Source organism: Giraffa tippelskirchi, chromosome 11 (genome assembly GCF_054371585.1).
Source record: "Giraffa tippelskirchi isolate mGirTip1 chromosome 11, T2T-mGirTip1v1.2.pri, whole genome shotgun sequence".
NCBI classification, from domain to species: domain Eukaryota; kingdom Metazoa; phylum Chordata; class Mammalia; order Artiodactyla; family Giraffidae; genus Giraffa; species Giraffa tippelskirchi.
In genome coordinates, this window is record NC_137285.1 from 46384635 (window position 1) to 46408547 (window position 23913).

Consider the following 23913-nt stretch of genomic DNA (forward strand, 5'->3'; position numbering starts at 1 on the left):
ATTCTTGGTATTGGACCAACCTGCATTTTCCTGAAGCAGTCATCTTATCCTTTGCTAGATCCTGTGCAAAACACGCTGGCAGCACCTCACCCACAGCCTCAGCACTCCAGTGCACACTAGCCTAATTTCCAAACATCAGCAGTTTTGTTTTGCATCTGTGCTCTCTTGCCTCTAGATCCCACCTTAACACCGGTGTAGCAAGCTATGCATGTTACAGAATTGACAGCTCCCCTACACACTCAGACAGAACCGACAGGGTTGGTGCGTGAAAACCCCAGCTTTTTAACCCATTGGATGAAATAATTCTGATCTGTGTTTCTTCACTGTCTTCAGGAGTGTCTCCAATGAGATTGGACTCCACTGGTAGCTGGCTGGATAAAGTAGCCTTCTTCCTTCCCCATTGATTTTTTTCCCTCTCAGATAAATTCTTTGCACTGAATTTAGTCTTGGGCCTGCTTCTGGAGAAAAACAGGCTTTCTCAGTCCAGGCCAGTGACCGCAAAGCCTAACTTTGTATTAAACTTACAGTGGCTGTCAAATGTTTTAGTTGCCCAATTATTTCAACATCAAGGCTTTTCTTCAAATATAGTTAGCTTCCTCTTAAATCAGTCACCTAGCCTGCATTTTTTCAAAAGGGTGTGACTCTGCCTGGCAGTAGGTAACAAAATGAAGAGTCTGATTACATGATTTAGGGCTCCTTAAGATAATTAGGGCAGTGCCAGCCTGCGGCCTCAGCCTGATTTAGAACTAATCAGGTGGTGTTGACACTGAGGTCTGTGCACAGTAACATACTTGGTGTTCTACAGTACCCTGCTGCAGCTGGTTCTTTATTGCTGAGAACTTCAAGCAGCAGTTTTGTGTCCCTTTACATCTCACTTGCGTTATACCAATGCTCAACTGACCATTCCCCTGCTGCGTATACTGCTGCTGTCTCTGTCCATCACTGACTACCCAAGTCCTTCGAAGAGTCTCAGGAAAGGAAGGACCCCCTTTGCTTCTGTGAGTGCCTGTGTGTGTTGGATATTGGACATTCCAGTAAGCCTTCGTCTATAAATATTTCTACTTGAGAAGAAATAGGCAGTAGTCTTTTCTTTCCCCCCTCTAGATAAAACTTTGAATTCTGAACGACACATGTATCATCCCTACTTTCAAAGCCAATTCCAAGAAAATGATGGGGCAGGTGGAAGGTAAGTAAGTAAAAGTGAAAGTGAAGTCGCTCAGTCATGTCCGACTCTTAGTGACCCCATGGACTGCAGCCCACCAGGCTCCTCCATCCATGGGATTTTCCAGGCAAGAGTACTGGAGTGGGGTTCCATTGCCTTCTCCAAGGTAAGCAAGAGGTGCTCACTAATTCAGCTCTTTACATAGCTGACTTCTATCCACCTCTGAATCTTCGTTTTCTTACACAGACAATTTTGTGTGGATTGTTACTTACAGTCCACTAATACACAGCCCCCTCAGAAACTCAGGCAATGAAATATCTAAAACCACAGCCAGTGTTGCTATTCACTTAGTGAAGGGCATTCTTATTCTGAGATATGGAAAACATGTGTTTGTTTTTGTTTTTTTTTTTTTGTAAATCACTTGAAATCATTTTGATGAAATGATATACACACATACTTATCTGTATGTTATATTTATATAGCATATATTATTTAGTACACATACATACAGTGTATACTTGTATGAAGTCAGTCACAAATAAAAGTCAAGATATAGCAATAAACAGAAAATATCAATGTGATATATTGATTATGGAAGTGACATAGAATGAGATCAGGGAAAAGAAGTTACTTGCTGCCCACAGGTATCTTATTTAGACAGTGCTCATGATGCTTTAGGAGAGCTTGTCTCCACTTTTCTCTCAACCATCACCCACCATCTTCCTGCTTGAATTACCCTCTCCAAACTCACTGTTCTTTCTGTCCTTACAAAGAGCTGAATTCTTTCTTCCTTTGCCTGTTTCCATGTGAAAGATTTTGAATCTGCTATTGTTTCTACTTGTAGATCTCTTCCAAGATGTCTAAATAACCTCTCAATGGTCTTCAGATTCTCATCCATTAAATCTGCTTAAATATTGAAGTACAGCCAGTATCACTTCACTCGGTTTGTTTCATACCACTCACAATGGTCAAATATCACTCATTTGTTTATTATACTTATTTTCTCAAGAGATTACAAATCTACTTGCTGAATTAGTAGTGTCTAAGATAGTGTTTGACACATAATGGAGTTTAATAAATATTTGATAAATGAAAAAAAAAAGAATAAGTGAAGGAAACTTAAGCTACAAGTCTTCTTAGAATTATTTTTATTCATTAGAACCATGCAAGGTTATCATCATTGTTTTAATGTGTCACTATAAGCAAGCACAAAAAGATTGAGCTTGAACAGACTTTCTTAAATATATAATAAAAATAACATACTTTATACATACTAAATAAGAATTTACATAGGAATTTAAAATTTTCACTAGGCCTGGTATAAAAATAAAACAATTCAAAATCTAATTTGGTACTAATAAATGGTTAATGATAAAAATCATAGTATTTTTTAATGATTTTGAAATGAGATGCCTGTCAAAATACAAATCTTTATTTCCCCAAATTTCTAAATAACCAGGTATTATTAAATAAAGTTAATAATTCTCCTAAACATATAAATTCAGTTTCCAATTTTAAGCCCACAGAAAAATGTTTGCTTAATTTTCTGGCTTATAAAAGTAAAACTAATATGTTGAAATTAAGCCAACTCTAGCATTATGCATTTCATGTTACTACTTAGAAAATAACTAAATGTAATGAATTTTATTTAAACAACTTATTATGGGTGAAAAAATTTGGAGTGAGTCTAAATCTTCCAGGAATAGAAGTAAATTTTACTCTTTGTCCTACAAATCTGCATAATGTTCAAGGTGGAGGAAAAACAGCACTGAATTGCTTTAGTATCTATTCATTTTTGTCTTGTACCAAGAGGAAACTTTTATCATACAAAGGGCAGGGATGAATAAATACATCTTTGGATGTAAAAAGGTAAATAAAATAATTTCTTGGAAACTAGTATTCTCATTCATTTATTCACCAGATTTTTCTTATAAAACATTAATAGCTGACATGCTATTAATGTTTTATAAGAAAAATCTGGTGAATGAATGAAGGAAAGATATTCCCATCTGAATGCAGAGTTCCAAAGAATAGCAAGGAGAGATAAGAAAGCCTTCCTCAGCGATCAGTGCAAACAAATAGAGGAAAACAACAGATTGGGAAAGACAAGAGATCTCTTCAAGAAAATTAGAGATACCAAGGGAACATTTCATGCAAAGATGGGCTCGATAAAGGACAGAAATGGTATGGACCTAACAGAAGCAGAAGATATTAAGAGGAGGTGGCAAGAATACACAGAAGAACTGTACAAAAAATATCTTCACGACCCAGATAATCACGATGGTGTGATCACTCACCTAGAGCCAGACATCCTGGAATGCGAAGTCAAGTGGGCCGTAGAAAGCATCACTACGAACAAAGCTAGTGGAGGTGATGGAATTCCAGTTGAGCTATTTCAAATCCTCAAAGATGATGCTGTGAAAGTGCTGCACTCAATATGCCAGTTAATTTGGAAAACTCAGCTGTGGCCACAGGACAGGAAAAGGTCAGTTTTCATTCCAATCCCAAAGAAAGGCAATGCCAAAGAATGCTCTAACTATCGCACATTGCACTCATCTCACATGCTAGTAAAGTAATGCTCAAAATTCTCCAAGCAAGGCTTCAGCAATACGTGAACCGTGAACTTCCAGATGTTCCAGCTGGTTTTAGAAAAGGCAGAGGAACCAGAGATCAAATTGCCAATATCCGCTGGATCATCAAAAAAGCAAGAGAGTTCCAGAAAAACATCTATTTCTGCTTTATTGACTATGCCAAAGCCCTTGACTGTGGATCACAATAAACTGTGGAAAATTCTGAAAGAGATGAGAATACCAGACCATCTAACCCGTCTCTTGAGAAACCTGTATGCAGGTCAGGAAGCAACAGTTAGAACTGGACATGGAACAACAGACTGGTTCCAAATAGGAAAAGGAGTATGTCAAGGCTGTATATTTTCACCCTGCTTATTTAACTTATATGCAGAGCACATCATGAGAAACGCTGGGCTGGAAGAAACAGAAGCTGGAATCAAGATTTCTGGGAGAAATATCAATAACCTCAGATATGCAGATGACACCACCCTTATGGCAGAAAGCGAAGAAGAACTAAAGAGCCTCTTGATGAAAGTGAAAGAGGAGAGTGAAAAAGTTGGCTTAAAGCTCAATGTTCAGAAAACTAAGATCATGGCATCTGGTCCCCTCACTTCATGGAAAATAGATGGGGAAACAGTGGAAACAGTGTCAGACTTTATTTTGGGGGGCTCCAAAATCACTGCTGATGGTGATTGCAGCCATGAAATTAAAAGACGCTTACTCCTTGGAAGGAAGGTTATGACCAACCTAGATAGTATATTTAAAAGCAGAGACATTACTTTGCCAACAAAAGTCCGTCTAGTCAAGGCTATGGTTTTTCCAGTGGTCATGTATGGATGTGAGAGTTGGACGGTGAAGAAAGCTGAGCACCACAGAATTGATGCTTTTGAACTGTGCTGTTGGAGAAGACTCTTGAGAGTCCCTTGGACTGCAAGGAGATCCAATCAATCCATCCTAAAGGAGGTCAGTCCTGGGTGTTCATTGGAAGGACTGATGTTGAAGCTGAAACTCCAATACTTTGGCCACCTCATGCGAAGAGTTGATTCATTGGAAAAGACCCTGATGCTGGGTAGGATTGGGGGCAGGAGAAGGGGACGACAGAGGATGAGATGGTTGGATGGCATCACTGACTTGATGGACATGGGTTTGGGTAAACTCTGGGAGTTGGTGCTGGACAGGGAGGCCTGGCGTGCTGCAATTCATGGGGTCGCAAAGAGTCGGACACGACCGAGCGACTGAACTGAACTGAATAGCTGACACTCTTCTAGAGACTAAGATACAATAGTGAATGGAGCAGAAAAAAATCTCTAACGAAACTCACAGGTTGGAGGGAAAATCAAATAAATATGTAGTCTTAGGTAATGGTAAGCACTACAGAGAGAAATTATAAAGGAAGGAAGAAATGTATAACTTGTTGGGGAGATGAAATTGTGGTAATGGTAATTTGGCAGGTGCAGAACACATGAAATGATCAAAATTCCAGATTACACTGACCTAGGTTGCAATTGAAAATCCAAATCATTGATAATATATTAGAATACCTCTCAGATCAAGTGAATAGACAGGCTTCTATTTATAATTTAACATCAGGAATTCAGAATATGAGATTTTTAGAAGAATGACTATCTCCATAACCCAGTGCAATCGACACAAAAAACATGTTATGGAATGCTAACACCTCATGAGTCTACAGAGGCTTTGTGATTAAAACAGTTTATGTAATAAATAATTATTTTTATAATTTACACATATGCTAGAAAAATATTTTTAAATTTATATTTATTAAACATGAAAATATGTTTTTAAAATTTGGTACTTATAAATTGCTATTAATGACCAAGTAGTGATCACATCTAAGTGGCGTGTTTATTAATCAGCTTGAAATATTATATATAAATAAATCAATATATCATATTAATATTATTCAATATGGGCCATACTAAAAATACTGGGTTGTATAAATTAAATTTTGATAATTCCCTGTACCAACTATAAAATGCTTGTGTATTTGTCTTAAGTATTAGCTCTTATGTTGAAGGTCTTGTTAATGCAATATAATTTGAAAGAAACCAAAATTCACAAAAATAATGGGGCTCAAAAAGAAAGCAGCTAAATATTAAGTATAAAACTTGATTCTAGCCACTCATTTTTTGTAAGAAATATTTCTGTACTTTTAATTAGTATACACCAGAAAAACTGAAGATGTGAAGAATGGTTAAAAAAAGACTTTATTGTGATTCAAATGGACACTGACTCCATTTTCCCCATTAACTTCTATCAACTAAACACTAAGTATGTCCTTGCATCCTCTAGAGTTTCTTTCACTAGGCCTTATTTAGACAAGTTAAGGATTACTTTGAGTCACAAACTTATAGCTGACTAAACAAAGGACAAGACACAAAGGTAGAAGATGCACCAGTTTATATACCTGCATATGGTCAAGAACATTAGAAGCCTAGAAGCATGTTTCTCTCTTGATCTCTACCACTTTTTCTAGAAAATACTTTTTTTCCCTGTAGTATTATAAGGACAAGAGCTGCAAAGGTGTAGTATTATAAGGACAAGAGCTGCAAAGGTGTAGAAGTTGGTGTAGAAAATGTATCTATACATATTTCTAGAACTTGAGTAAATATATATTCATGATAATAATTAAGAGTAAAAATGTTTAAATTTGCCAAAAACTTATAATTGGGGAAGTGGTTACATACAGAATGTCTTCTTTAATCTTCATAAAATCTTTTTCTGTAAGAAGCTTTGCTATAGGTTACAGAACTAATAAATGAAAAAGAGTGATGAATATTTGGTTCATCTCAAAATGCTTGTCTTGTCTTTCCCCTATTGTTCCAATTAGTGTGCAAACTTTTGACCCTGGTACCTGAAGTCCCAACCACACCACTTAATAAGATGATCAAAATACAATCTCATAGAGTGGGTCATTCTTTTTTATGACTGTGTCTTTTGCATGGAAATCTCTATGATTAGAAAAGAATTACTTAATTAAAATTTTTGGTGATGTATCACATTTTATATTACATAAGAATAAATGAAAGTTATTTAATCATAAATCATAAAATCTCACTGTTTGATGGACATAAAGGTCAACTAATCCTATCAACCAGTAAGACTTAAGACATATGTGCAAGTAAATCCAAGTTATATTAACAAACCTGCCCTTTTGTTTAAGAAACAGCATGCTTTTATTTGACAAGAAACTGTTTAACCTTTACCAGAAGGAAGTAGATGGCTTAAATTTTTTTTCATAAATTAAATTAATATTGCTCCAGGAAGAAAGATTAGCATTTAAAAGCAATATATAAAATGAAATATTTATCATTTATTATATTTGAGAAACTGTCAGCAGTTGGACCCTCATACATGGATGCAAAATTCGCTTTTGCCTTTCCCCTGACATTTGCTCTTTAGTGATACATGTCAGAGCAAGGTCTGAGCCTGCTCTGGAACTTAGATGTGGCATCGATAGACTGGCAAAGTATGTAAAGCATGTACTAAGTCTCTCTTACCCAGTTTGTGTCCATTTTATTTCCCCATCAGCATACTTCAAGCTGTACGATGCTTTGACACTTATTCTGCCTCGATCTAACTCACCTTGTTTCTGCATCTTCCTTAAGATATTAACCATCACACCTTCTCTTAACTTTCAAAACCAGCAACTTCCTAATAAACCAATCTGAGGTGTTTTGTTAAATAGAATAAGATTACTTCACTATTTGTTCCTCCTCCAATTTAACTTATTTATCAACTTATAATTTTAAAGATGAGTTTTGGTGGGTTTTTTTTTTCCCCATTTAAAAAGTTTTTTAAAAATGCTCAAAAATTTAGCTGGTGAGGAAGCGGGTAATGCTTTTAGTCCTCTTTAAATCATATTTTGTAGGTAACTTTCCTCTACTTCTTTGTTGTCATAATTCCAACAGAGGTTTTGTCAGGACATATGGTATATGAAGTGAAAAAAAAAATCAGGTAAACTGTGTTTAGGACAGATGCTTAAATATTTCTTTGTTCTGCTTTTCATGTTTATTTGCTTTTCGATAAAATATTCAAAACAACAAGCCCTATCCATTCCTAATCTGAGAATTTCTTTTCTTGCTATCATTAATGTGGTATGGAAATGTAAACATTTAGGTTAACTGTGACATTTCACAGTGGTGTTAGTGGTAAAGAACCTGCCTGACAATGCAGGAGACATAAGACAGCCGGGTTCAATCCCTGGGTTGGGAAGATCCCCTGGAGGAAGGCATGGCAACCCACTCCAGTATTCTTGTCTGAAGAATCCCATGGACAGAGGAGCCTGGCAGGTTCCAGTCCACAGGGTCACAAAGACTTGGACACAACTGAAGCAACTTAGCACACACTCACATACTCACAACTACCCGGTCCTGTCACTCTAGTTGCTCAGTTGTGTTCAACTCTTTGTGACCCCGTGGACTATAGCTCACCAGGCTCCTCTGTCAACAGAATTTTCTAGGCAAGAATACTGGAGTGGGTGGCCATGCCCTTCTCCAGAGGATCTTCCCAACCCAGGGATCTAACCCAGGTCTCCTGCATTGCGGGCAGATTTTTCACCATCTGAGCCACCAGGGAAGACCCACCTAGGTGCTGTATGAAATATAATTTTGAAATTATTTTGAAAGTTTGCTTTGTCCTATGTCTTACCCATTTTAATGATGCTGTTAGCTCTGAAAGTCACTAGCTTTTTATTGTAATCATTTGATTCATTTCAGAAGTTTATGTATTTTTCAGTGTGATTTAAGTTTACATTAACATAATATAGATAATGTCATTTTTTAAAATTCAGTTTAATGTAAAATTTGCTGAATATACTGACTTGGATTTATTATATTTCTGGTTAGAAAGGTTACATGTGCAATGTATAATTTTGTATGAATTAGTGGATGGTGATTTAAGTTCTGTAGAGACTTTGTTAAATGTATTTTGTATATGTCTTAATTCAATATTTGATATAGAAAGTAATAGAGATTTTGGTAGTTAATATACTCATGAGAGTAGATATTCATGAATGGATAACTGATGCATATATCTCAGTAATAAAAACTGCATTAAAACTGAAAACCACTTTTAGCAAAAATAATTGCTTTATGTAATACCTTGCTATATACAAATATATTTTGATATCTTCACAATATTTATTATAGAACTCTGAATATATAGTAGGGGCATCAGAGATTTGGTTCAATCTGAAGAATCATATTATGTTTCTCACATATCATTTTTAAAAATTCTAAAAAAGGTACTTGATAGCAGCTAAGAATTTTTTCAGAATAATATATATTAGGTAATCTGTCAGTTTGGAGAAGACCAAGAATTATCTTTAAAAAGGAATTGATCTTAAAATAAGTAATAATCCAGTCATCAATGTTGAGTTTTCTAATTACATGTACTCTGATTTTGAAGTTCCTTGATACATTCTTCTCCGCCCTCAATCAGATCAAAAAGTTTACAGGGACAATCTTCTGCTAGATTCTCTAATAAAAGTTGGCACTTGTGCTACTTGTATTACTACAGAACCTGACAATTGTTAGAAAAATAGAGATACAGGTCTTTAAAATACTCAAACCTTTTCACTTTTTCTCCAGTTCTGGTTGAAATCTGAGTTTTTGGTAGCATATCTAAATCCGAGAAAATACAGGCAAAATGAAGAAATTCAATAATGAATTAAGAAATGTATGAGGGAATAAAACACATGAGATACTCTTTGGAACTGCTGTTTTGACTATCGTAGGAATCCTAATTCATTAAGAGTACTTTCAAGTAAAATAAAATGGTAGTGCAGATGTCAGAAAAAGCTTTATGTCTGTATCAGTCTGTATCAGTCAGGGTTCAGAGTATTCGAGCCAGCAAAATTTTATCTGAGGTTCTGCATCTGCATATTCAACCCACTTGCAGCTATAGTACTCTAGTGTTTATTGAAAAAAAAAAATCAGTGTGTAAGTGAACCCACACAGTTCAAATTCATGTTGTTCAAGGATCAACTGTATGTAGATTTAGTATAAGAAACTGACATGCAATTGTGCGGCTGGCTAAGCAAGTCAACAGGTAAAGAATCCACCTGCAATATAGGGTACACAAGAGACACGGGTTCAATCCCTGGGTCAGAAAGATCCACTGGAGGAGGAAAATGACAACTCTCCAGTATTCTTGCCTAAAAAATACCAAGGACGGAGGAGCCTGGTGGGCTACAGTCCAAAGGGTTGCAAAGAGTGGGACACGTCTGAGCGACTATGCACACAAGCACAAACAAGTCAGAAATGTACAGGGCAGAATATCATGAAGGGGAGATTGTTTGCATAGCTGATTATGTTGTCTACAGACAAAAGCAGTTTTACTTGTTTCCAATCTGCCCGGCTTTATTTATTTCCTTTTACTGACTGATCGCAATGGGCAAAATCTGAGAACAATGTTGAATAGAACTCATGGAAATGGACATCTTTGTCTTGTTTCTGACCTTAAGGAGAAATAATTTGTTTCTTAACTTTCAGTATGATGTTAGCTATGGGTATTTTTTTCTACTGTTCTTTCTAAGGCACTTTAATAAGTGCCTTTTTATTTCTATCTTGATGAGAGTTTCTTTGTTTTTTAATCTGAAATGGATGCTGAATTTTGTTCAATGTCTTTCAACAAAGAGATCATCATCATATATATATATGTTTAGTTCGTTAATACAATTTACAATTAATAATTGTATAATTTGATTTTAAAACAGAAAGCTTCATTTTTGGAAAAATACACACTTGGTTAGTATCTTTTTTAACCAAGAAAACTTCCAGGAGTAAACGTAAGAAAGTATTTTTAAGAGCTTGGTGGATTAGTCAAAGATTTATTATATAGAACACAAAAAAGCATCAAACACCTTGATATGTGCAACAACATGGATAGACCTGGAGGTATGATGCTTAGTAAAAAAGCCAGACAAGAACAAATGCCATGTCTTTTCACTTATATGTGGAGTCTCAAAAACAAAACAGATGAACAAATATAACAAAACAGAAAAAGATGACACATACAGAAAACAAACTAGTGGTTACTAGAGGGTAAAAGGTTGGTAAGAAGAATGAAGGAGGTGAAGGGAAATAAGAAGTATGAACTACCAGTTATAAAATTAGTAAGTTATATGGATGTAATATACAGTACAAGGAATATATTCAATATTATAATTTTGCATGATGTACAATCTACAAAAATATCAAACAATGTTGTACAGCTGAAATTAATGCAATATTGTAAGTCAACTATACTTCAACAAATAAATAAAAATTAAAATACTAATCAATAGTAAGAAACTCAATTTTGAAATGACTAAAAAAATCTAATGGGCACTTCTATTAAGAAATAGCAAGTGGCTAGTTTGAAAATTAAAATCACGAGATATAAACTAGAAAACTAAAAGGTCTAATAATATCAAGTATTGCTAAGAATGCCTATCATCTGTAAAATTGTACATCTTTGGTGAGTATAAGAATTGATTTAAAAAAACTCTTTGGAAAACTTTTTATAATTAATATCCACAGAAACTAAGCTTTTTCCTCTTTACTCTTCACTCTGCTTATTTAACTTTTATGCAGTGTATATCATGAGAAATGCCAGACTGAATGAAGCACAAGCTGGAATCAAGACTGCCAGGAGAAGTATCAGTGATCTCAGATATGCAGATGACACCATCCTAATGGCAGAAAGTGAAGAGGAACTAAAGAACCTCTTGATGAATATGAAAGAGAGTGAAAAAGCAGGCTTAAAACTCAACCTTTAAAAAACTAAGATTGTGGCATCACTTTATGGCAAATAGATGGGGAAAAAGTGGAAACAGTAACAGACTTTATTTTCTTGGGCTCCAAAATCACTGCCGATGGTGACTGCAGCCATGAAATTAAAAGATGCTTGCTACTTCGAAAAAAAAGCTATAACAAACATAGACAGCATATTAAAAAGCAGAGACATCACTTTGTCAACAGAGGCCTGTCTAGTCAAAGCTATGGTTTTTCCAGTAGTCATGTACCAGTGTAAGAGTTGGATCATAAAGAAGGCTGAGTGCCGAAGAATTGAGGCTTTCAAATTGTAGTGCTGGAGAAGATTCTTGAAAGTCCCTTGGCCAGCAAGGAGATCAAAAGAGTCAATTCTAAAGGAAATCAACCCTGAATATTCACTGAAAGGACTTACGCTGAAGTTGAAGCTCCAATACTTAGGCCACCTGATGTGAAGAGCCAACTCATTGGAAAAGACCCTGATGCTGGAAAAGATTGAGGGCAGGGGTAGAAGAGGGTGAGAAAGGATGAGATGGTTGGATGGCATTAGCAATTCAATGGACACAAGTTTGAACAAACTTCGGGAGATAGTGAAGGACAGGGAACCTGGTGTGCTGCAGTCCATGGGGGTCACAAACAGTCGGACATGACTGAGAGACTGAACAACAACAATTCCTCATTAAGAAATCCCAAATATATATATATATATATATATATATATATATATAATTTAGTGTATGTATTTATTATATATCTATCTTCCTATCTATCATCTATCTACAGAAATAAGCACAAATATTTAACCAAAAAAATGTGGAAGACTGTTCAAAGCAACCATATTTAAAAGATTCCTCATAACAACTGAATCACTCTTTAAAAGTAGAATCAATAATAGAACCATAATGTAGTTATACAATCAAATGCGACATATCAATAAAACAAACAACTACTGATACACTGAACAAGGTGAAGGAAGGTTATATGCATAGTGATGAGGAAAATAACTCAAAACTAAAGAGAATATATTGTTTAACTCTGCTTTATGAAGTTCAAGAGACAAAGCTATTATAAATGATAGAAGCAGGAATAGTGATTATGAAACTAATTACATCTCAAAAAATTCTATAGCTTCTCAAACTATAGATTTATATTTTTCAAACTCTTTGCAGAATCAAGACTATATTTTTTTTCCTAAAAATGCAAAGCTCCAAAGAGATAGAACAGCATGAAAGAAAAATTATGTCTCAACATTAAATATAAAATATGGAAAAAATACAAGTCAAAAAGGCACTTATTTGTAAACTAGTAAAATACAACATTAACTAACTCAAGTTACCTTACGCAAAGGTGGAATTTACTTGGTATTTGCCACAAAGTCCCAGATGGGTGTACAGGCTTGCAAAAATGTAGGAATTAAGAATGCTCCAAAATCTGGGCAGCAGGAATTGTATCAAAGGCCAGGCACAGACACATTTGCTTGCAGCCTTTAAGGTCCACCATACTTTCTTCACTAAGTCCTGACATATGTGGGGGCATGTGGGAGAGCACAGTTCTGAGAAACATCAGATGGCTAACCCCAGTCATGTATCTGGTCCTCAGGTAGTGGCAGGTGGGGCTGTGGGAAATGGATCTGGTCCCTTATGCTTTAGACAGTAGATACATTCTCCCTCCAAGATAACATGTATATATATATATACATAGAAAATTTGAACCTTGGGGAGAGGATGGGGTGCTAGATGCTTGACATTAACAAATGATTAAATCAGGAAACTATAAAATTTGAGAGAATAAGAGAAAAGGTTAAATGCATTTTCTGTGTTTGAATTTGCTTTATCTCTTAAAATGTTGAGTGGCTGAGAATAGCTTGCATGTTTCTGGGTGGAGCTAAATCAAACTATTTAGTAAGTTTACTTTGATGAGTACAATAGCCTTTGAAAAATGGAAAAATTACCCTCCAATATAAAGTGCTAGAATGATTATAAACCACTGAAGGAGAAATGATTCACCATTGAGTGAATTAACATTTGTCTCCTTAGTTTGCCTTTATAAACCATCATTTAGTTTTATGTAGTGCTGTATTTCTTGAAATAAATAATTTTAGCTGACATTAAGATAGATAGTGTTTAATGCCACAGAACAAACGTATTCATTATCTCATTTCTGAAGGATAAGTATGAAATACCTAGTAATGAAGGTAAAATATAAGTAAACAATTTGGGTGAATTTATGAGTAATAATGTTTAAATAATTATAAATTTTCTTTAATACAAATCAACTGCAATTTGTATAAAAATACATGCATCAGGCAGTAGGAGGAGAATATAAGGCATAAAATCTTTAAGAATAGCAAACATGCCATTAAAATGTAAGATTGTAGCCAATTTGTTTTATTACAAAAATATGTGGATATGGTTTACAAAAATCCTGAAAACATTAACATTATTGATAAAAAAGCCACTAAAATAGAACTGTGGTAACAAACAGAGTTGGGATATGTGTTTTACCTCATTCAAATCTAATTTCAATTTTTTTTGTTAAAATTTGTGACCAATTCAGATGTTTTGAACATTTTCAAGTTATTAAACACTTAAGACCAAAATTTAAAATCTCACCTGTTTCTCTTCATAAGTAGGCAATGGAGATGTAAAAGTTAGCTTAATATATGAGCCAAAATACTGGGTACTGGTGTAAACCCCCCTTAACCTTTCACCGTGCTGTGCTGTGCTTAGTCACTCAGTTGTGTCCACTCTTTGTGACCCCATGGAGCCCACCAGGCTCCTCTGTCCATGGAGGCTCTCCAGGCAAGAATATTGGAGTAAATGGCCATGACCTACCCTTCTATCATAAAAATAAATTAACAATGAAGTGATTCTTTTTTCATTTATAGAAAAAGGTCATTTGTTCTATGCTTCTGTAGTTGAGTTCAACTTAGAAATTTGAGGGTAAAAAGGAAACATTTTTATCCCATGCCTATTATTTAGTACAAATTAGAAATGAGGTGGTGACATGGGCAATACATTAGATATAGCCCTACTGTTCTCAAAAATTGATAAACTACTAAATGAATAAAAATAGCCTAAAGCTGATCATAACCCACTATTAAGGCAAACTTAAAATAGACAGTACCCTGCTGGTTCTCACAGGTACCAACATTTTTCCAGTAATTCTGAGTAAGAGATTTAGTTGAATTGCTAATGGCATACATGAAACTAGGTCATATTATTTGCCACTGACTTAATTATACAAAGAAAAATGGATTGTTACATTTTGTATTTCAGCAAGTTAGCATCTTGCTTATCAAAATTTGAACTTTCAAAGAATATTTTATTTTTACTCAGAAGAAGATTTATCAAAAATTTCAAATTAATATTAGTTTTCAGATTAAAATTCTAAAAAATATCCTTTCACATATACAGATTATACATCTTCATTTTCCTTTTTAAAAATAATACAAATTGAGATGTGAAGGTTTAAGATAACTTTTAGTCAGTATTAGAGAAAAAATGATATTATTATTATGACAGATGGAGAAGTGATATGCTAAAAACTATTTTAAGATGATTTTAAGGCCATAAGAGATATCATTATAAACCAATTTTCACCCTCAATTTGAGAAATAAACTTTATATATATATATATATATATATATATATATATATACACATCATAGAGGACAGTTACATTTATCAAAAAAAAAAAAGAAAGAAGATTGTTCAGAACTATGGGAGAGTCTGTACTATGTGCTCTTTATGTCATACTCGATTAGTACTTGATCCACATGGATAAAGTCTGCTCAATTCGATCTTGACAAACCAATATCCTAACTTTGAATTTAAATGTTTTTTGAGTAATGTCATAGAATTTAAAAATAGAATATTATTCATACTTGAAACACATGCATTTCAGTAATTTAATGTTCAAGTAGTTCACAAAGTTAAAAAATATTTTAATTCCAATGTGGAATCCCAATTCCATATTTTGTAGTATAAATACGTTTTATTTTTGCCAGAGTACATTTTGTTCTGATAAAGAATGATAGTATTAATATTTCACATCTATAAAATGGTTACTTAATTTTTTTTTTCTATTTTAACATTTGAAAGGTATAAAAAGCATGAAAGACACAGCAATTTAAGTTTCCATGGTTAGAGTATGTATTATTATTTATTTTACAAATATAATCACAAAAATCTTAAAATATTAAAAAATAGACATTAAGTGAAGGATACTTAAACAAATATATATAGATTCAGATTATTAATGATTTTAAAAATTGAAAATCAATTCCTAAGTAGATTCTTAATGACAAAGATGGAAGCAAGAAAGCAAAGAGTGTATATATGTATATTTTTTTGTCCCATAAAATATGAATGGTCCTCAGAAGCAGTGATCAGTTTATTATTTTGAATAAGCAAATTAAACTTGATATTTAGTGGTCAAAATATAGCTCTACTTTATGAATATTAATAAAAATTAAAATTACTATTAGGTCAGTTTTCATTACAAACTCAAAGAAAGACAATGCCAAAGAATGGGCAAACTACCACACATTGCACTCATCTCACATATTAGCAAAGTAATGCTCAAAATTCTCCAAGTGAGGCTTCAACATTATGTGAATTGAGAACTACCAGATGGTCAAGCTGGATTTTGAAAAGGCAGAGGAACTAGAAATCAAATTGCCAGTATCTGTTGAATCATCGAAAAAGCAAGACAACTCAAAACAAACATCTACTTCTGCTTCATTGACTATGTAAATCCTTTGACTGTGTGGATCACAACAAACTGGAAAACTCTTCAAGAGATGGGAATACCAGATCACCTTACCTGCCTTCTGCGAAACCTGTATGCAGGTCAAGAAGCAACAGTAAGAAATGGACATGGCACAATGGACTGGTTCCAAAATGAGAAAGGAGTATGTCGAGGGCTGTATATTGTCACCCTGCTTATTTAACTTATATGCAGAGTACATCATGCAAAATGCAGGGGTGGATGAAACCCAAGCTGAAATCAATATTGCTGGGAGAAATATCAATAACCTGAGATATGCAGATGACACCACCTTTATGGCAGAAAGTGAAGAGGAACTGAAGAGCCTCTTGATAAAAGTGAAAGAGGAGAGTGAAAAAGCAGGCTTAAAACTCAACATTCAAAACACGAAGATCATGGCATCCGGTCCCATCACTTCACAGCAAATCGATGGGGAAACAATAGAAACAGTGACAGATTTTATTTTCTTGGGCTCCAAAATCACTGAGATGGTGACTGCAGCCATAAAATTAAAAGACACTTGTTCCTTGAAAGAAAAGCTATGACAAACCTAGACAGCATATTAAAAAGCAAAAACATTACTTTGCAGATAAATGTCCATCTAGTCAAAGCTATGGTTTTTCCAGTAGTCATGTATGGATGTGAGAGTTGGACTATGAAGAAAGCTGAGCGCCGAAGAACTGATGCTTTTGAACTGTGGTGTTGAGAGTCCCTTGGACTGCAAGGAGATCAAACCAGTTCATCCTAAAGGAAATCAGTTCTGAATATTCATTGGAAGGACTGATGCTGAAGCTGAAACTCCAGTACTTTGGCCACATGATGCAAAGCACTGACTCATTGGAAAAGACCCTGAAGCTGGGAAAGACTGAAGGCAAGAGGAGAAGGGCATGACAGAGGATGAAATGGTTGGATGGCATCACCGACTCGATGGACATGAGTTTTTGTAAACTCTGGGAGTTGGCGATGGACAGGGAGGCCTGGTGTGCTGCAGTCCATGGGGTCACAAAGAGTTGGACACGACTGAGCAATTGAACTGAACTGTACTGATCCTGAAGCTCCAACACTTTGGCTACCTGATGCAAAGAACGGACTCATTGGAAAAAACCCTGGGAAAGACTGAAGGCAGGAGGAGAAGGGGATGACAGAGGATGAGATGGTTGGATGGCATCACCAACTTGATGGACATGAGTTTGAGCAAATTCCTGGAGTTGGTGATTGACAGGGAAGCCTGGTGTGCTGCAGTCCATGGGATAGCAAGAAGTCGGACATGACTGAGAGACTGAACTGAGCAATCTCCAAACCTTACATAATTTGACACATATCTATATATCTACATATATGTGTATTTGTTTACAAATCACTTTGTAATTTTCATATAAAACTGAAAAATTAGACATTTAAATTTTTATATTTGAAAATAATTATATGAAAGCTACTTCATTACTATTTTAATTATCCAGCACTAGAACCTTATCAGGATTAATCCTTGCTATAATTTGAAATATTACAGATACTGGGACAAAGTTAAAGAAAAAAAGTATTATTATATAGATATAAAAGAATTGCCAAAGTCTATAAAATAAAAAATACATACATAAAGGTAGTTGATAAAGCATTTTTTTAAACTTAAGCAAAATTTTATAAAGAAACCAAACCTTATCACATGGATGGCTCTTATTTGTGACTTAATAATACTAAGAGTTTAAGTGAGATTATATAACATCCACAGCAACACAATTTCTACCATTAATTTACTGTATGATCCTGAACAAATCAACTAATTTCTATGACTATATACTCTCTCAAAAAATAACTGAAATATTACCATATAATAAAGTAACACTTAATGTACTGATTTACTGAATTTAATAAAGGCTCAGTGCAATAAGGATTATGGAAACACTTTCTTAAACAACTTATTCTCCAATTTTAACAATAATAACAGGAAAAATAAAATTGCTTATAACCATCTCTCTTTTGTGTTATCTATACTTAGCATTTAGTAATTTAAAAAACAAAATAGGCAAGATAATTCCGGTCAACGCTTTTTTCCTTTAAAGAAAATCCTATGGAAAATTATTGTTTGGAATGATCTCCTTCCACATAAACAGCTCTGATTTAAAATTTAAAATTACTAAATACTATTTTTAGGAGTCTTCAAGAATCTGATTTAGTAGATATTTTTAATAAGAATCCTATTTATTTAGCTGGATGAATAAAACACACCTTTTCAAAACCTGCTGCTGACAGAAACACCATGGTCCAGATCTCAATGAATAGCAATAGTGATGATGATACGGATGATGATACGGATGATGATAAATCATTACCATTTTCTGGGGAGTTTAATATGAAACAGTATCTATACTGTTATCTTTACATTTGCTAGCTCTTTAAATCCTCTAAACCACATGTGTAGCTACAGACAATAAACTGAGGCTTTTTAGAAAGGTTAGGGAAGGTGTAAAATACATAGTTGCAAGTAACAGACAATTGGCTATCCTAACTCCACAGTTCATGCTATTTCCAGTGTATGAAACATTCTTAATCTTATGAATTAATGGGAAAAAAATAAAAATGATGTTATATATTATAAAGACCATAGCATTAAGAAGATTGCTTTTAAGCTGCAGAAAAATTATTGCATCTTAAGATAAACTTTGTTAACTTTGAGTACATAACTGGCTAACATATTTTAGTTTGGTAAATAATACTTATAATTGAAATAAATATATATATATACAAACACACACACTCACACACATACAAATATTTATTCCATTTCTAAAGTAAATTTACTGCCTGCGCCTTTCAAAGATTCTTAACAATTCCAAATCGGCACATAATCTACAGTAGCCTGATTAGCCAACTTCTTTCTCTTGAATGGCCACCCGGGCCTCTGAATTGGTCTCAACATTTCTTCTCCTGCTACATATCTAGGTCTTTTTCTACATATCCAGTTGCACAGTATAAAATAAATGGATGAAACAGGGCCAGAGTGGTCTTTTAAAATCTAAATCAGCACACATCAACCTTCTACAGAAACGTTCATATGTTTTTTTGTTTGTTTGTTTTATCACATTTAGGGTAAAATACAAATTCCATATCTTGTCTATAGTCAGTGCAGCATTTTGACCTGGCAAACCTAGGACAGTTATGATTTACGCCTATTGTTCAAAATTGCCTCTGTATAGCTGTGAATTCTGTGGACAGTTAACCCAAAAGCCCATATGATCTGACCCTTGCCTTCTTCTCCCTGCTTAGTATTCACCATTTTCTCCAGTGAGCTCTCATGCCAACCACATGGCCAATGTCAAGACCTTTTGAACATGTCAGGCAAATTCTGCTCTCATTTTTATATCTTTATAACATTTCTTCCCCAGATTTCATAATGGCTTTCTCCTTGACATCATCATGCCTCTGCTAAAATAACACCTCCCAAAAAGGCTTTCCTTGGTTTAAAAACTGCTCTCATCCCTCTGGCTCACTGGCTGCTTACTCTGCTTATTCTCCCCAGCACTTACCACTACATGAGTTTTATTTATATTTTTATTAGCTGATTTTCAGCTTTGTTCATTATAACATAGGCAAGCTTTATGAGGGAACATATTTTGTCTTTTTTTACTTATTGTTGTATCTCAAGAATTAAATTAGGCATGTACAGTAGAACGAGCAAACCAAAAACATTTTAAATGAGTAATGAGTGACCTGGTCAAAAAAAAGTCACTTTTATTTTATTCTACAAGGTAAATATCCAAAGAGAAATGTGAATTATGCACCTCTAAAATTAACTCTGAGTCTTTGATTTTAATAGTATCTTCTAATTTTTCTTTTTCTTTGATTTTGTGTTTTGTAGAATCAGTTCTTAATGCTGTGGTTATAATCAAATATCATTTAAATACTAGTTCTTCTGAAATTATGAAAGCTTTTCATTTTTGAACCTCAATGTATGTAAAAACATAAACATTCCTTAATAATTAGATCATTCGGAATGAAATAATATAACAATTATGCTATATTGTTAACAGATATAAAACAAACATGGTGAAAGTTTCTTAACTAGCTGAAAAATACTTTTTCCCCATTTTGATCTTTAAAATATTTTCAAAATGTTCTTTACAATTAAATTAATGAATCTTTAAAATTACATTCCAGCTCTTTATAACAGTAGCAAACTTAAATGTCTGAGAAAATCCCCCACAACAAAACACCTAAAGTTGTTGCATAAGCATAAACATTTTAATTCCATGTTTATAAGTAAAATTCTCAAGGCTGAAAAGGAGAAGGACATAAAATCTGCAATGAGTGAGCAAGCAAGGACCCTGTGGCTCTCCTGATAGTATCTACTGACAGACAGACACAGAGTATTAAATTTTAAGCAGCTGAGGGACAGGAGTCTTTGTGTTAACACACAGAGTAGGGTAGAGGATATGGAACTGAAACCCCTGCACGTTGTAAGGCCCCTTGAAGAAGTACGCTCAGGGAAGAGTAGTACTCTGTAGAAAAATCCATTGGTCAGAAAAAGTAAGCCAAGAGAAAATAAGCCAAGACTAGGTTTCAAAATGGGTTCTACACTGGGGAAACAAAAGTCTCCACTAAGAACTTACAATCAGAGTTTATTCATCAAATTCACTGGCGTATGGTTTCATACTATACCATGGAAGATAACAGGAAAGACCTGAAAGACCCCATTTCCCAATAATACTTATGAGGGTAATATACCTGCTTATTAAAAATCAGATAAAGGTATTAAAGAAAAGTAAATTACCAGCTAGAATCACAATAAATTGTGGAAAATTCTGAAAGAGATGGGCATACCAGACCACCTGACCTGACTCTTGAGAAATCTGTATGCAGGTCAGGAAGCAACAGTTAGAACTGGACATGGAACAACACAGACTGATTCCAAATAGGAAAAGGAGTACGTCAAGGCTGTATATGGTCACCATGTTTACTTAAATTATATGCAGAGTACATCATGAGAAACGCTGGGCTGGAGGAAGCACAAGCTGGAATCAATATTGTTGGGAGAAATATCAGTAACCTCAGATATGCAGATGACACCACCCTTATGGCACAAAGTGAAGAAGAACTAAAGAGCCTCTTGATGAAAGTGAAAGAGGAGAGTTAAAAAGCTGGCTTAAAGCTCAACATTCAGAAAACTAAGATTACGGCATCCGGTCCCATCACTTCATGGCAGATAGATGGGCAAACAGTGGAAACAGTGGCTGACTTTATTTTTCTGGGCTCCAAAATCACTGCAGATGGTGATTGCAGAAATGAAATTAAAAGACACTTACTCCTTGGAAGGAAAGTTATGACCAACCTAGATAGCATATTAAAAAGAAGAGACATTACTTTGCCAACAAAGGTCCGTCTAGTCAAGGCTACGGTTTTTCCAGTAGTCATGTATGGATGTGAGAGTTGGACTATAAAGTAGGCTGAGGGCAGAAGAATTGATGCTTTTGAGCTGTGGTGTTGGAGAAGACTCTTGAAGAGTTCCTTGGACTGCAAGGAGATCCAACCAGTCCATCCTAAAGGAGATCAGTTCTGGGTGTTCATTGGAAGGACTGATGTTGAAGCTGAAACTCCAATACTTTGGCCACCTGATGCAAAGAGCTGACTCATTGGCAAAGACCCTGATGCTGGGAAAGATTGAGGGCAGGAGGAGAAAGGGACGACAGAGGATGAGATGGTTGGATGGCATCATCGAATTGATTGACATGGGTTTAGGTGGACTCCGGGAGTTGGTGATGGACAGGGAGGCTTGGTGTGCTGTGGTTCATGGGGTCACAAAGAGTCGGACATGACTGAGCAACTGAACTGAACTGTTATTTATGACATGTAGTTACAACCGGCAGTAAGTTCTTTTATACATACACACACGCACACACATGGACATACATACACATTATTGTAAAGTTAACAGGACAGAAATAAAAATGACTACTCAAGCCAGACATGCAGAAACATATTTTTGATAACATTCAAAACTGCTACATGGTTAAAATAAATAACTGGAATCCTTAGCAAACTAGAAACAAAGGATCCTTTTCAACCTAATTAAAAGGCATTTCAGGAGGAGTCGCCTCACCAACACAGTGATACAGGCTATTCTTGACTTTGCTCCACTTCATAAGGACGTATTCTCACCTCATGAAAACAGCAGCTAACAACTATTCAAGACCAAGACAGCGCTGAGAGGATTCTAAAACATGGGGGGTGAGGCTGGAGCACTCCCTGCACTACAGAAACCAAGACAGAAGGTAAGTTAAGCGGCTACATATTGACTGCATTGCCCCTCCTCCCCTGCCAATGCAGCACCCCGTGGTGAGGTCTCCCAAGCCTCTGTTCCTCCAGTGAGAAGGAGAACCCAGAGGAGACAACCAGTCCCTCTACAGTGTTGTGTGTCACTTTGCAGGAGCACCTGCTCTGATCCTGCACAACTGGGACTGCAGGGGAATTTGTGGGACCCAACCACGGGGCATCTGATTGTGATGGAGAAGGGGGAGGGGCATGTGGAAACCAGCAAGATTAAGTTCACATCTGCAGTACCCAGTTAATAATCCCAACCAGAGGCTTTGCTCATCTGCAGAACAAGTTGAGGGTACACTCTACCTAGAGAACTCTGTGGGGTATAGGTCTGTCTTATTAGAGTCTTCAAATGAAGGCTTTTGCTAGCCCAGTTTGGCCATGTTCAAGCAAGAAGCTGAATCACAGCCCCACCCTCTGTGAAGTGTCTTCCAGTCCCAATTTACCAGAAGGGTTGACAACAACTCTAAAGCTGTGCTGTCCAGTGGTGTTTGAGCCAAGAGCTGCCGAGCAGAGCTAAACATCCTCCTAGCAAGGCCAGTACAAGAGTGTGGAGCATCCATTTGCTACAAACAGGCAAGGGGATTCATTCATTCATAGCCAAGGCTGAGGGTGACTCCTTGCCCTGCTTAACCTGAGAACCTGTTGGGAAACTGAGAGTAGCCTAAAGTGACCACTTCCCCTCCTGCCCAACAAGAGAGCTGAGCAGCACCCACTGTAGAGAGTATCTTCAGACCCATCTGACCAGGAAGGATGCAGACTGTGGACCGGCAACACTGAAAAAGGAGGCAGGCAGATCTGAAAGTCTACAGTGCAAAGCTAATGGGCCTGTTCAGTCAGGAAACTTGGGGTGCAGGTTAGCTTGAGTCAAGATAAGAAAAAAGCTCTGCTTGAGCTGCTTTTCTTGTTGTGCGTGGGTATGGAATCTAATTCAGTCTTGTTCTTCTGAAAATTCATTGCCAATTTATAAAATAAATCTGATCAGAGAAATTAACCAGAGATACAGGAAGCTACAATTCCCAATCAACACCACTAGGTACAGTGGCACTAAGCAGAGTATAGCCCGTACCTTCCCCCATCTGTAGAGCAAAACTGCTAACATCATCTGACCAGCAGACTCTCCTGACTAATGTCAGTTCCCAAACAATGAGCTATGCAGGCCCTGGATCTCATCCTTGTACCCAGTCAAGCAAGGAAGCTAATTCATAGTCCCATCAACTACTGACCATATACCTCGCCCCAACTATCTAGAAAGCCTGACCAGAGATCTTAGGCAGCTATAGAGTCCATTCTACAGCCTGACTTGAGGATGTAACCAAGTCAG

At 35.7% G+C, this 23913-nt stretch overlaps 1 long non-coding RNA gene across 1 annotated transcript in view; it reads right to left on the reverse strand.

Moving 5' to 3' along the window:
• The window catches only part of LOC145527350 (uncharacterized), a 390970-nt gene that overhangs the window by 228001 nt on the left and 139056 nt on the right, over positions 1-23913 (reverse strand). The gene's annotated exons all lie outside the window — the stretch shown is intronic.